Source organism: Mirounga angustirostris, unplaced genomic scaffold (assembly GCF_029215605.1).
Source record: "Mirounga angustirostris isolate CCGP_5_RB_7025 unplaced genomic scaffold, mMirAng1.0.hap1 SCAF_4, whole genome shotgun sequence".
Classification (NCBI taxonomy): domain Eukaryota; kingdom Metazoa; phylum Chordata; class Mammalia; order Carnivora; family Phocidae; genus Mirounga; species Mirounga angustirostris.
This window is the reverse complement of record NW_026991712.1, coordinates 13,151,742-13,166,230: the sequence shown is the minus strand read 5'-3', so window position 1 is coordinate 13,166,230 and position 14,489 is coordinate 13,151,742. Positions and strand designations below refer to the sequence as shown.

Below are 14,489 nucleotides of genomic sequence, written 5' to 3'. Positions count from 1 at the left end.
GTGTGCTTAGGACCCCTGCATTGCATAGCCAGGCCGACTCTTCTCTCCCCAGGTCTGACATTCCTAGTTCCATCCCTGGCTTCTCCATCTACCCTCTGCTTTGTTACCCTTCCAACTTTGGGCTCAAACTTAACACCTTGGTTCTCAGCTGTCTTACCTCCCTTTGATGTTTCTGGCTATCTTGATGAAAATCTTGATGAAAATGCTCCAACTTGTGACACCCTATCAGCTGAACCAAACCTCGCTCCTTGGTTCTCCTTATTCCTTCCCTTTGCTACCTCCAAGGTCAGGAGGATGTGACTTCAGATGTATGCTATGCCCTAATGCCCCTTCCAGAACCAGAGTCTCTCCAAAACAGAATCTGAGGTAGGGGATCTTAACCTCTGAGTGGCGTGGACCACCTTGTCGGACTGGTGAAGCCCAGGACCCCTCCTCAAAGGAAACTAGTTATATTGAGATGACTTACCAATCAGGAGATAGATAGATAGATAGATGATGATAGATAGATAGATAACTGTATTCATTATCTATTGCTGCACAACAAAATTAGCATATTAGAGCAACAGACATCTATTATCTCACAGTTTCTGTGGGTCAGGGATCTGAGCGTGGCTTAGCTTGGGGCTTCTGGTTTAGGGTCTCTCCTGAGGCTGCAATGCAGGTATTGGCCAGGGTTGCAGTCTCTTAAGATTGGCTGGGGATGAAATTGCTTTCTAAGCTCACTCACATGGTTGTTGGCAGGATTTGGTTTTTCATGGGAGGTTGAACTGAGGGCCTTAATTCCTCACTGGTTGTTGGCCACAAGTCACCCTTAGTCCCTCTCCATAGAGCAGCTCACACATGGCAGCTGGCTTCATCAGAGTAAGCAGGAGAGAATGAAAGCAAGACAGAAGTCACTGTCTCTATAGTCTCATCTTGTGCATGACTTTTCCCTCTTGCCCTACTCTATGCATTAGAAGCAGGTCACTAGGTTCAGCTCACATTCACAGGAGAGGATTATCCAGGGTGTGAATACCAGGAGGTGGGGTCATTAAGGATCATCTCAGGGGCATGGCACGTGCTTATTTATGAAGGCATTAAATAAGGTCTAAGAGGTCCAATAAGTAGTGTAATTTTGAAGTAGACACAAACACCTGCAAAAGCTGATGCATGATATGAAGTTATCTGTGATTCCTGTTGATGATAAAGTCACAGATCTTATTAATATTGGGGTTTGTTGCCTACATTCACATGTGATAAAAATGCTGAATTTCAGTTAGAGATGGGTCAGAATAAAGGTGCATTTTTTCCACATCCAAGTTCACAGACCTCTGGAAATGTGTCCTCTAATCCTTGCAAAGTCCATGGACCCAAGTTAAGATCCCCTGCTCAAGAGAGGGAAGGCAGACAGAGATGGCTTATTGATTGATCACAGATGATATGGACCACCTACTCTAAGTAATTCAACCTCCTTGGAGCTAAAAGTTATTCTAAAAGGGTTTACACCCTGACCAGAAGTTAGTGGGGGCACTATGGTCCAGGTTCTGGGTCTCACCCTTACATATTTGTAAAGTCATTTTTTTGGTATATATCTTAAGGTGATCAGGATTTAAGATTAGACATATTAACAAGATTCATAAGAGGCTGATGTATAATACATATTTTACTCACTCCATCACTAGTGCATTTACTCATTCATACAGTCTTCCATTCTTTCAGCACACTTTGTTAAGCATACACTTATTGTTCACTACCATTGGCCAGGCATAGAGATATATGTTAGGGCCAGTGGTATCCAAGACATAATTTATGATATCCAGGAGCTCATTGTTGTTCACAGTGGTCTTTGTCTTCCCTTTCACACAGATGCATGTGTGACCTTGACTCTATAGAGAACCATTCTCTTCTGACTATTCCTGCACTTACCCTCTTCCACATAGAAACTTCCACAGTCTCAGAAGAATTGAAGGGGAAGCTTCTACCCTGGCTTCCTCCTTCACATGAAAGAATGGCTTTTCTGACTGGTGAGGCTCGGACCAGGGCCCCTGGCTAGCACTGACATGCTATGTCTTTTTCTCTCTCTTCCGAGTCACACATGTTCTTTCAGCTCTTACCTTTGCCATAAGTCAATCCACTGGAGCAGACCTCACCCTGAGGCAGAGTGAAGGAGGGGTAGGAAGGGTGAGAAAAAGAGGAGGAAGGCCTGAAGTTTATGGTTGCAATGGGGTGAGTGAGCTCCTCAGAAGAGGAAGGAACAGGAAGCCTATTCTGGACTCAATTCTAAGCCATGTTCTGTAGTCCATATTTACCACCATAAGGCGTATTGTCCATCCCTACCTCACTCCCAGGTCTGTGGCTCACCTATAGGTCAGCTGGAGGGGAGACAGGTATAATTATCACCAAACATTTTATCTCCTTCTGTGGCCATATCCAGGGCGCCACACATTTCACCATGCCCTAGCCACAGCTCATACTTATTTCTTGCATGCCAGAATGTCACTACTGAGGTCATAATTCATTTCAATAGGTCTTCACTCAATAAATAGGTATTAGGCATCTATTATGGGTCAAGCAATGGCAAGATGCTGGAGATGGAGCAAAATTAAGACAGAGCTCCTCCTCTCATGGCGCTTACCTTCGGGAGGACAGAGACATGGAATAAAGAAATAAACCAGGATCTTGGAAGTGCTTCGTAAGAAAAAGGCAGCAGGCTGGAGAGAGGATGACCAGGGACACTCATGTCTGACATAGTGGCCGGGGAAGGCCACTCTCTATGAAGGTGGTGTTGGACTGAGCTCTGTAGGGAGGAGAAGGGCAGGTGAGGATTGGCTGGAGAACACTTCAGGTAGACAGAACTGCATGGGCTCTGAGACTTGGCATGTCTGAAGAAAGAAAGAAGTTTGCATATTTTTACCCAATCTTGTTCAAAGAAAGATACATGTAATATTATGGGCTGTATGTACTAATGGTAGGAGTAAATACATAACTACTAAAATAAGTGTTCTTTCTGTATCTATGCTGTACTCATTTGCCTATCACACTCTGGGAAAACTAATCACTTATTTTCGACCCACACCTGAGAACTCAGAATGATTCTAGAGACTCAAATACTTACCAGCCTCAGTGCCTATCCTAGAACAGAGCTGGATAACTCCTGTCTCAGTCTCCTTATTATTCTAGAGTCTATGGACCCCTTCTCTATGCTGATTGACTTTATCTTCAGATGAATACCTTAGACTTTTAAGCAATCTGTTCATGCGGCTATTCCTTCATGCAACTTCATCCAAAGAGATTTCTGATTTCTGTAAAGCTCTAGGCCTTACCTTTGTCCGTGGGAAATCCTCAGCCCTTGAGGATCTCTGAAATATTATGAATATCCATCATTGTGCATTAAAATTTTCTTCTCTAGCTGTTTGTAAGATTCCACCCAGGGAACCAGGCATGCTAGCATTTCTTCCTCTTGTCCTTGTCTCTCACTGCCTCTGGGTCAAGCCACACTCCATCCAGTTGGCAGATCTTTACATCTCCGTCTCCCCCTAGGTTCCCTTTGGCCCCAAATGCTAATCGAAGAGCCCAGAAAGAGGACCTAAAAAGGGGGCTTCCTGGTGGGCATCAGTGAATCACTGGCAGAATCACAGTGCAGACAGGCCAAGAGGGGCCCTTCTCCCCATGTGATGAGTCACGAGTGGATGGTCACCCAGACAGAGGATGTGTCAGTCTCTCTCTTCCCTCTGCCTGGCCCCAGACATGAGACTATAGCCTCCATCTTCTTCCATCTGGGCCCATTAGAGACATTTGACCCGACTCTCTGAGAAATTTCAACCAATGAGGAGGGTAGGAAAACTCTGCTTTCTAGAAGGTTGAACTGCTGTTTAAATATTCTAACAGATACGCAAGATGGGTTCTGGCCAACAACCACCTAAGCCACGTCCTGGTGATTCAGGGACACTTTGTCCATGAATATATATGCTCTATTTTTCATCTGACTGTGTTCTCATCCTTAACATATCATTTCATTTGCCAGGGAACAATGCGAACAAATGAGGGCTACTTCCTACAAGGTGAAGAATAATAATGGCTTCTGTGAATTAAGCACCTGTTCTCCAAGGCACGAGGTAGCCGTGATCTTTTACTTTTACTTCTTTTACTTTCTAACATGGGTACTGTTCACACTGTGGTGTAGACTGTGAAACTGAGGCTTGGGGATCTTCAACAGACTCCAGGTTCTCATGGTAGGAGAGGGTAAAATGGAGTTTGGAAAAAAGTGGCCATGTAATTCATCATCCCAATCAGGGCACTTTGGAGAGTAAAGTGGGACTATTAGGACTTCTGCCAGACAACACATGTAAACGTTGAATGTTCCAGAAAGCGAGAATATACGGATGCCTGTATTTTGAGACAGGCTTTTTGGTTCCCAAACTCAGCTTTTCCCCACTCATCCTATTGATTCCTAGGGAAGTCACAGAAGAAATTGGAGTTTAGCTCCCCGTTCCTTTTGTAACAATTTTGCCTGATTCTTTTCCTTCTCTTCCCATCCTGGGATATTGGGATGAAGTCCAAACCTCTGTGCTTTTAAGAAGCCCTCTGGGTGATTCTGATGTGCTGCCAGGTGTGAGAACTCCTGAATTCAATGCTATGATCTTTGGGAACAGGAAGTCACTCTTGCTCACTATTGTATCTTAGTCCCTGACACAGAGACATGCAGTAGGCACTTAATAAGAGTTCAGTGAATGAATGAATCACTGAATGAGTGAAATAATGTACAGAGGTAAGCAGGGATAAGAGTCACTGTGTCGGGGTGTTGGATATAAATTAGTTTGGGATCTCCAGTGTAGAAAGAGAAATGAAGAAAAAGTAAACAGCAGGAGCATCTGCCAGGCTAAGCTTCATTCGCATCCTTAATGCAGAGCCCCCAAAGATTCTGAGCAGGAAAGTGACACTCTCTGGTTTGCATTTTGGAAAGAACACTCCCGTGGTGGTGTTCTAGGTTCATCCTGCAAGAAACTGGACCCTGAAGGTATTTGAAACATGTTTTCAAAGGGCTACTGAGTGCCCAGCATAATATAACCTTTTACATATTTGAGAAGTCTCCAGGCTGGGCTAGCACCACCCCTGCTCAGCTTCAGCCTCCGGACATGCCCTCTGTGCAACCAGTCACTCCAATGGGGCACCTGAGAGTCACTCTCTCAGGGGAATCGGTGGTCCCGGTGTGTTCACTAGCTTCTTCCCCAATACCAGTAGCTCCTCCCTGTGGGGGGCTTTGGGGGTGGGAGACTCCCACTTGGATTCAGGAAAATGGTCAGCCAAATCAGCCAAATTGGGTCCCTTCACAGGGAATTCTCCTCCCATCTTTTGCTCTCCGAGGGAGGCCATGGACACCGCATTGCAACTCTCCAGCTGGGGGCAGGGTACCTGAGGGGATTTCAGACGTGGTCGTTTGCTTTTTTCTCCAGAGCGGCGCTGTGGTTATTTTTGCTCCAGCAGAGCAGCCCAGGGGACCTTGCTGTTTGCAGCCCTGTGTCCTGGGGCTTCCCACAGAACTTAGCCCTGTCTGGCCTGCAGGCCACCAGGCGGTGTGAGATGAAAGACACTGTTCACGCTCACAGTGACTGGAATGCTCTCTCTGTAAAACCTGTGGATGTGGAGACCAATTCATAAGCACTTCTCAGTCCATCGATGAATGGTGGATCCCTGTGATTGACCCTTTAATTGGCTTCCTTCCAGGGACAGGCTTCTCCTTAGCCTGTTCTGAAACCTGGGCTGGGGGTGTTTCCAGGCTCAGCACTCAAGGGGGCCTGAACGTGTGCTCCTTTTTGTGGCCCTAACCTGCGTCCTGTCTACACCTCATCCCCTCCTACGCAGATCCTATCCTGTCTTCTAGCACCATCCACTGCTCCAAACCTGCCACTCCGGGCCTCACCTCGTGCCTCCAGCTGAATTCTGACTCATGCAGTCTCTACCTTTCCACGTTCTTTCCACAGGCATTTATGCACGATTTGCCAGGCCTTTCCCCACACTTTTCACAGGGATATTATCATTTAATCCTCAAGCTTTGTCAGCCCTCCCTGGCAGACTTCCACTTGGATCTCTTGGGCCGGAGTGAGTTATTCACAGCCCTAGCTGCAAGGAGGGCTGGGGACTCTGAGATGGGTTTCCCAGCTTCTGCATGGCAGGGGGCAATGGAGAAGAGGGAGGGAAGAGGCTTTAAAGCCATCAACTGGCGATGTTTGCTCTGCACCTACCACCTTCATCCCCATATCACAGATTAGGAAACCGAGTCATATGGAAGAGAAGTAACTTGCTCAAGATCACTCAGCTAGAAGGGATGCAGACATGGTTAAAATCCTAGGCTGACAGCGCCTGAGTCTACGCTTGGAACGGCCAGTTCTCCTGGGGAGATCTGCACAGGGAGAGGAGAAGGAGGTGGTCTTGTGGTATGTTAAGAGATAGAATGTCAAGATGATGGTCCCTTATCTCAGGGAAAGAATGGAACTGAGGATGAGTCTGGGACTCTGCCCAAAATAGACATAGTGGTGCATAACGCAGAAATAGAAATCATATTATAAAATTCTTAAGGGACTTTGCATATTGGCTCTAATTCCAATAACAAATTTGTATTATTATCTTCCTTTAAAATGAGATAACTGAGGCTCATGGAGGTTGTGTGATTTGCCCAGAGTCCCAGCTGGACACGACCGGGGTCTGTGTGGCTTCAGAGTCCAACAGATGACTTGCCGTCTCTCTGCACTGCCTACTTACAAGGAAAAACCAGAACAGGAAGCACTGGCCGGCTTCTGTGAATTGCATGTTGTTGGAATTCCTGTCCTTCCTCGACCCAGATTTGTAAACACAGGCTTTGGAAGCCAAAGTACACAGGGGCAGATGTGAAGAAGCTGTCCAGGCAGGGGAGAGTCACATGTGTCCTGGCGGGTGAGTCATGAAGCGTGTGTCCCCAGGGGCTCCTGCAGAGTCCCCGGCGGAGCTGCCCTGGGCCCGGTGGTCTGCAGATGTCACCGTGGGGGTCCAGCTGCAGCCCGGGCGGTCCGGCGGGTGGTGGAGGGCGAGGGCACTGAAGGGGCAGGGCCGCCAGCTGACAGACCTCCCTTTGCTTCTTCTAGGCTATTTGCTGAGTCCTTTTGAAGGGAAGCAGGGGCAGGGAATAAGAGAAGATACTTCTTATGGGAACTAGAAGGTCCCACTTTAAATAACGGCTGTTCATTTGCTCATTCATTCAAAACTACTGATGGAGCCCCTGCCATGGGTCTGTCCTAAGTGCTGGGGATGCGGCAGGGACTGAAGCCGAATCCTTACCCTCAGGGAGCTTCCTGTTTAGTGCATGGAAACAGACAATTGGGAAGGTGTGTGTAAGTGGATAGTAGATGCTATAGAAAAAAGGGGTGCCAGGTAAAGGGATGAAGATCGAACAGGCTGGGGAGACTTGTTTTTAGCAAGGACGGCCAGGGAAACTCCTCTGATGCAGTAACATGTGAGCAGGGGTCTGAACAAAGCAAAGGAATAGGCCGGGTGGACATCTGGGGCCCAGATGGTCTTGGCAAAGGGGCAGCAAGTTCAAATGCCCTGATAAAGGAACAGGATGGCTGTCTGGGGTGAGTGGGGAGCACAAAGAGTGGGGAGGGTCAGGAGACCAAGACAAATTCTTGAACCCCACCCTGGACCTACACAATCAGAATTCTCAAGCTGGGACCCAGTATTCTGTGTTTTTATAAGGCTTCCAGGTGACTCTGATGCTGGTTAAAGTCTGAGAAACCCTGTTCTAGGGCAGAGATCAGCAAACATTCTCTGTAAAGCCAGGTGGTAAACAGTGTAGGTTTTACAGATCATATGGTCCCTGTTGCAACCACCTGCCTCTGCTGGGTCCATGCCGGCTGCCATAGACAAAACAGAAATGGGTGGGTGTTGCTGAGTTCCAATAAAACTTATTTTATGTATTTGCCAACGTCTGTCCTCAGGGACTGGTTTGGTCAGCTGTTGCTGTGTAACAAATGATCCCAATACTTAATGACTTCAAATCACAGCCAGTTTTCCTGCTCAGATATCTGCAGGTTCACTGATTTAGCCTAGGATTGTCTGAGGGAAAAGGGGTAGAGACACACTATCTCTAGGGAGAATTACAGTCTCATGGCAGAGGGCATGGATACTGCCAAAAAGAGGGCTGAAGAATTGGGATCAATAACTCCATTTGTGGGGGGATTAAATAAAATAATATCTGTGAAGTGCCCAGGGGTATCTGGGCATGTGGTCAGTGCCTTGAAAGGCTGGCTAGTGTCATCACTACTGTTAGCATTATTAATAATTATTCCTTATTTAGTACAGATCAGGGCTGGCAATTGGATATAGAGGTCCATTATTTTTTGTTCAAATTCGAACTTTTTTTTTTTTTTTTTTTAGAGAGGGGGAAGTAGGGGAGAGGGAAAGAGAGAATATTTATTTATTTATTTATTTATTTATTTATTTATTTATTTATTTATTATTATGTTATGTTAATCCCCATACATTACATCATTAGTTTTAGATGTAGTGTTCCATGATTCATTGTTTGCATATAACACCCAGTGCTCCATGCAGAACGTGCCCTCTTTAATACCCATCACCAGGCTAACCCCTCCCCCCACCCCACTCCCCTCTAAAACCCTCAGTTTGTTTTTCAGAGTCTATAGTCGGGAGAGAGAGAATCTTAAGTAGGCTCCATGCCCAGCACAGAGCTTCACCTGGGGGTCCATCTCACAACCCTGAAATCATGACCTGAGCCGAAATCAAGAGTTGGATGCTTAACCGACTGAGCCACCCAGGCACCCCTGTAGAGGTCCATTCTTTGGAAAGGCTGTTATGGACATCCTCAGTGATACCCATCACTTACCATTAGCACTTATGACATTGGGTGTAGAGAGTTGTCAGTGTGAGGAGATGGCCGGTTGACAGAATAGCTTGTTCTTGGCCCTGGGAGGCTGTTTGCTCAAAGGAGGTGCTGGGACTGGCTTGTCACTTCATAATCAGGTGCTGCTCAACAAAAGGTTAAGTCATTTCCTGTAGCCCAGGTTCATTCAGTAGGAATTGAGAACTCAGACCCTGGTTTGAAAGAAGAAATGAGTTGCTTGATTGGAGCTCAAATAGCTGGATGCTCTTAATTAATGAGAGTATGTTTGGGGCATATGTGAAGGGGAAAAGGAAAATGAAAAAGCAAAGTGGTCTTGGAGATTTATTCTAACAAGAAATGGTTAACTTGCAGTGTGTCCTAGTCTCAGCACCACTTTGGTCCGACTCCTTCCCTAGTAGCTCCCACTTGGTCTCTGCAGATCATCTGCACCCAAATCACCTGGGGCATGAGCAACACATCCACATTCCTGGGGCCTAACTCTAAGTGATCCTGATTTGGGAGGAGAAGGAGGGATACTTCCGTTTCAAAAGCTTCTGGTGAGCAGTCCAATGAAGGTGGCTCTGGTCTCCCCACTTGTGCATTCACAGATATTTATCCCATTGCACAGAAGCCGGGGTTCCCACTCATAGCTGATTAGAACTGGGGAGTTCTGGATTCTGAGCTCTTACGGAGCAAAAGCTATGTCTTATTTGTATCCTGGGCAAGGTGCCCTGGAGGGGTGTGATGTTGAGTCCAGCATTTACAGGGCCCTCACTTTACAGGACAGGAGACGGAGGCCCAGGAAGGCCAAATGACTCACCCAGGGATGTGCCAGTGCCGTGTCCCCCACTTTATGCCCCCTGCCCCTTGGGGTTTGGCCCTTCCAAGCTTCCTCTTGGGAAGGGAACTCCCAAGTATGAAACACCTCTGACATGTTAGGCCTTGTGCTAGGTGTTTTAAACATGTGATTTCATTTTCTTCTTCAAGAAATAAAACTCGTTAAATTAGCATTATTAGCTCCACTTTATAGACGAGAAAATGTGCTGAAAGTCACACAGCTAACGAGTGAAGGAAGTAGAAGTCAAATCAAGGTTTGCTTGGTGGACAGAGTGATTGGAAGGGGGCATGAGGACGCTTCTGGGGTTCTGACAATGCTCTGATTCTTGATCTGGATACAGGTCACTTGGGAGAGGGGCTTCAGGGTGTGAAAATGCATCACTCTACACTTTGGCTTTGTGCATTCTTCAATGACAAGGTGGGAAAACCAATCTAGGTGTGTCTGGGTTGCAAACTCTTGCCATTTTGTTATGCCCTGCTGCCTCCTGCAATGAGATCTTGGCTCCTGCCCAGTCAACACATGGGGCATTTCCATGTGAAGACCTGAGTTAGAAATCAGGTCCAGGGTGCCTGAGTGGCTCAGTCAGTTAAGTGTCTGACTCCTGATCTCAGCTCAGGTCATGATCTCTGGGTCCTGAGATCGAGCCCCTGCATTGGGCTTCCCACTCAGCAGGGAGTCTGCTTGAGATTCTCTCTCTCCCTCTGTTCCTACCCCTGCTCACACACACACTCTCTCTAAAATAAATAAATAAAATCTTAAAAAGAAAAAAAGAAATCAGGTCCTTTCCTTCCTTCCTCCCTCCCTCCCTCTCTCTTTCTTTCTTCCCTTTTTCCTTCCTTCCTTTTTCTTTCTTTCTTTCTTTCTTTCTTTCTTTCTTTCTTCTTTCTTTCTTCTTTCTTTCTTTCTTTCTTTCTTTCTTTCTTTCTTTCTTTCTTTCTTTCTTTCTTCTTTCTTCTTTCTTTCTTTCTTTCCTTCTTTCTTCTTTCTTTCTTTCTTTCTTTCTTTCTTTCTTTCTTTCTTTCTTTCTTCTTTCTTTCTTCTTTCTTTCTTTCTTTCTTTCTTTCTTTCTTTCTTTCTTTCTTTCTTTCTTCTTTCTTCTTTCTTTCTTTCTTTCCTTCTTTCTTCTTTCTTTCTTTCTTTCTTTCTTTCTTTCTTTCTTTCTTTCTTTCTTCTTTCTTTCTTTCTTTCTTTCTTTCTTTCTTTCTTTCTTTCCTTCTTTCTTCTTTCTTTCTTTCTTTCTTTCTTTCTTTCTTTCTTTCTTTCTTTCTTTCTTTCTTTCTTCTTTCCTTTCTTTCTCTTGTTCTTACTTAACCAATCTGCTTTTCTTCTACATCAACTACCTCTAGGGAGGTCCCAGCAGATGCCAGAATGTGACTTTTCCTGGGATTACTGTTACAGGGCAAATGTGTCCTCTCAGAGCCCACTTTACACAAGACTGAGAAGCTTCCCATATCATTGACATGTACATCCCTCTGCCCCCAATTCCAGGGTTTTCTTGGAAAAAAAAAAAAAACCAACAACCAGCTTTATCTATGTCTAACTGTTATGTAATGAATTTCATATATTTACAACTTGATGAGCTTGGACTTGTAAGACACTAGGTACAGTGCCTGGCCCAAAATAGGCATTCATTTCATGACAGCTACCAGAACAGTGGGAATCATAATTCCCATCACACAGAGGCGTTGTAAGGATCAGTGGGAGACGTCACAGAGCCGGACCACAGAGCAGGCATTCAGTAAGTGGTTGTGACCCCCATAGCAGCTTCACCAACCACATACTCCAGCAAGAATGGAGGGTCTAAGATGCCACAGGGAATTCTTGGAAGGCAGGACCCAGAAATGGTGTTCACACATGGCAGGTAGGTAGCTGAGTCATGACAAGGAGCAGAGAAAGAAGAGATGAATTAGTGTCTTGTTGTGGGAGTGGGCACTTGGTCAGGTAGGGTTTGGACAGAGGAGTTCAGTGTTTTGATGGGGATGAAAGAGGAGGATATTCTGAGATGTAGGGAGGATGAGTATGTGTGTGTGTATGTGTAAAATAAAGCTCAATTCAGCATGTATTATAATGCTCTTATGGTGTGTCCATCCTTGTGCTAGACCCCCAAAGAAGGTAGAGGGAAGCATGATCCAGTGGAGAGCTGACCTATAGCCACACATCCCTTCTCAGAGCTCCACATATTAGCCTTTCAAAAGCACTTTCCTATACATTCTTCTGTTAAATCTTCCAGAGTCCCAAAGTTTGGTTATTAGCATCACCATTTTACATATAAGGAAATAAAGATTTGGAGATACAGGATGCAGGATGAGCAATAATTAGGCAGTCAGTGAAAATGAAGACCAGAGCTCAGGCGAGAGATGTTGGCTGCTGGGCCAGTCTACCCCCCGTCATGAGGTCCAAAGAGGAGAGATGCCTCATTTGAGGTCAGCACAGAGGCAGAGTATGGACTGGACCTAGGTCTCTTGACTCCTAGTACACTGCTTTTCATTCCTCTCACCCATCATTCAAAACATGTCCAGGATGCTGCCTCCTCTGGAAGCCTCCTCAACCCCTCCATAGCCCAGAAAAGTTAAGCATTTCTGTAACACTGAAGCATCCCCCAAGCTCTTATTGTTATTTCTATTATACTCTATTGACATGTTTTTCCCTTTCCAACTACGCAATGAGGGCTGGGAGTCTTCTGTCAATGCATCCCAATATCTTCCACAATGCTTAGAAATTGCGGTGCTTAACAAATGTGGTCTAATGGATGATTCAGTGAATTCATCAGTGAACAGACTAGGTCAGACAGATCTCATGCAAAGAAAGGAAGTTGGGTTCAACTAGTCAGAGTCAGAGGGGCAGAGAAGAGAGCAAGAGCATTCCTAATGAAGACCACTTCAGGAGCAAAGACCTGAGGCCAGATGGGGATCCTTATATCGGTGACCTGGAAGAGGGGAGGGCTGCAGTAGTTTGCATTTTAGGGAGCAGTTTGAAATAAGGCTGAAGATGGAAGCAGAAAGCCAAGACCTTGTTCCTTTGGGTCCCAGATTTGTTGGATAACACTGAATTGTTCCTCTTGCATTTGGGGCTTCTACTCATTAAGCCTTCCTCTTTGACCTGGAAGTTGCCATGCTGATTCATGCTTCAGTCACTGCCAGTCTGAATTTTTCTCCAAAGTACCATTCTAGAAACCCCCACTTCCCCCAAGGCAGACACTTCAGCTGTCATTAGATGCTTATTAAGGGAGTGAGTCAGGGTGGTGGCTTAAGACACAATTTCCACCCCACTCCATGCACCCTTCCTCTCATATTCCTGCCTTGCTATTTAGAGCACTCAAACTCACAAGGCTTTGTGGGGGAGTAGAAAGAACATGAGTCCTGTGCTTCCAGACCTCCCGGCAAATCTGTTCTGCAGTTCAGTTTTGATGTGACCTTGGACAGAGTGCTTATCCACTTTGGGCTTCAGATTCCTCAACATAATGCAGGGTTGTTGTGAGGATTGAGTAGGGTCAAGCATAAAGGGCTTTGCATGGGATTTGGGGTACAGTGGGTATGCAGGAAGTGCCAAAAGTGCCTGTGGTTTGAGGTTCATATACCCTGATTCTCCCCACTTCAGGATGGAGATGACAGAGCCGTTTTGATGTGGGTCTCCAGCAGGATCCTGGGAAACCGTTCCCTCTTTCCTTCCTGGTTGGCAGTTATAGATCATCCTTGCAAAATTCCTTTCTGTGGTTCTCTGGTGTGGGAGGGACCCAGCTCAACTGCTCTGGAAACAGGAACCATTCACAGCTTCCTGGTCAGCTGCCAGACCCCATACCACAAGGCCACAAGAACTGGTTTCTGCTTTATGGATTTCACTGGGTTGTCTGTCCCAACACAGAATTCAGGTCTTTCTTCATATCGACTCTGTGGTGAAATGAACAGGCACCAGAGCAAGGATGCCATACCTGAACGCCCCTACTCAGAGTAGGTGGGAGTGCTTGTGGAATTTACTCTTGCTTCCTGACATCTAGATGGGCTTTCGGACTCTGCTGAAGGACTCAGCTATCCAGCAGCCTTGGACTCTTGTGTGGAGTTCCTACTCCTCCGTTCTTTCCCCCAGTTCTCATTCCAACCATTCTCTTGGTCACAGATGCGCACTTGTGTTTTCCTGCCTTCGGCACATCCAGCTCACTCCCAGCCTGGGCAGGTACTCAGAGCATGTTTTCCTTTCACCAGTATCCCCTGCCCACAGCATTCAAAACTGTCCTGTTTGGGGCCCCATCAATGCCCAGTGATCCTCTTGTAGCCTTGACTTCACTCTCCAACAGTGACTCACCAACAGTGAATACTGTTGATAGAAGTTAATGGTATACATATGCCATCCTTCTCTGAAGGCAGAAAGAACCACTCTCACTCCCAAAAAATTAGCTCTAAAGGAGGGAGCTGAGGCACTGAAGTGAAAGTCATAAACCACTCACAGGTTTTGTAATCTTGGGCAAATCACTTAACTTCTCTGAGCCACAAGCCTTCATATTTGAAAGGGTGGGGCTGATGCTAATTGCCTCATGTCCCTCCTCCCTCCACTCCCCATTCACTGTGAGAATCAAATGAGATAATGTCTGTGAAAGTACTCTGTAAACCAGAAGCTGTTATTATGCGGAGCCGACCCATTATTATTAAGAACTGGTTTCCCTGATCCTTCCATCCAACCCCTGCACTGGCTTGAGGCTGAAGCTCTGCTGAGGGATACCTTTGGAGCCAGAAACTAGAAAAATCCTGCTCTGCTTACCAAGAGAGTCTTCTGAATTGCTATGATTTGGACATGTGGAACCAG

At 46.0% G+C, this 14,489-nt stretch overlaps 1 long non-coding RNA gene across 1 annotated transcript in view; it reads left to right on the top strand.

Moving 5' to 3' along the window:
* Positions 1–14,489, top strand: part of LOC123858717 (uncharacterized) — a 106,570-nt gene that overhangs the window by 12,481 nt on the left and 79,600 nt on the right. Inside the window, exons 2-3 of the long non-coding RNA XR_010410508.1 lie at positions 4,004–4,094; positions 6,657–6,909. This is a non-coding gene — a long non-coding RNA (uncharacterized LOC123858717). The remainder of the gene's footprint in view (positions 1–4,003; positions 4,095–6,656; positions 6,910–14,489) is intronic.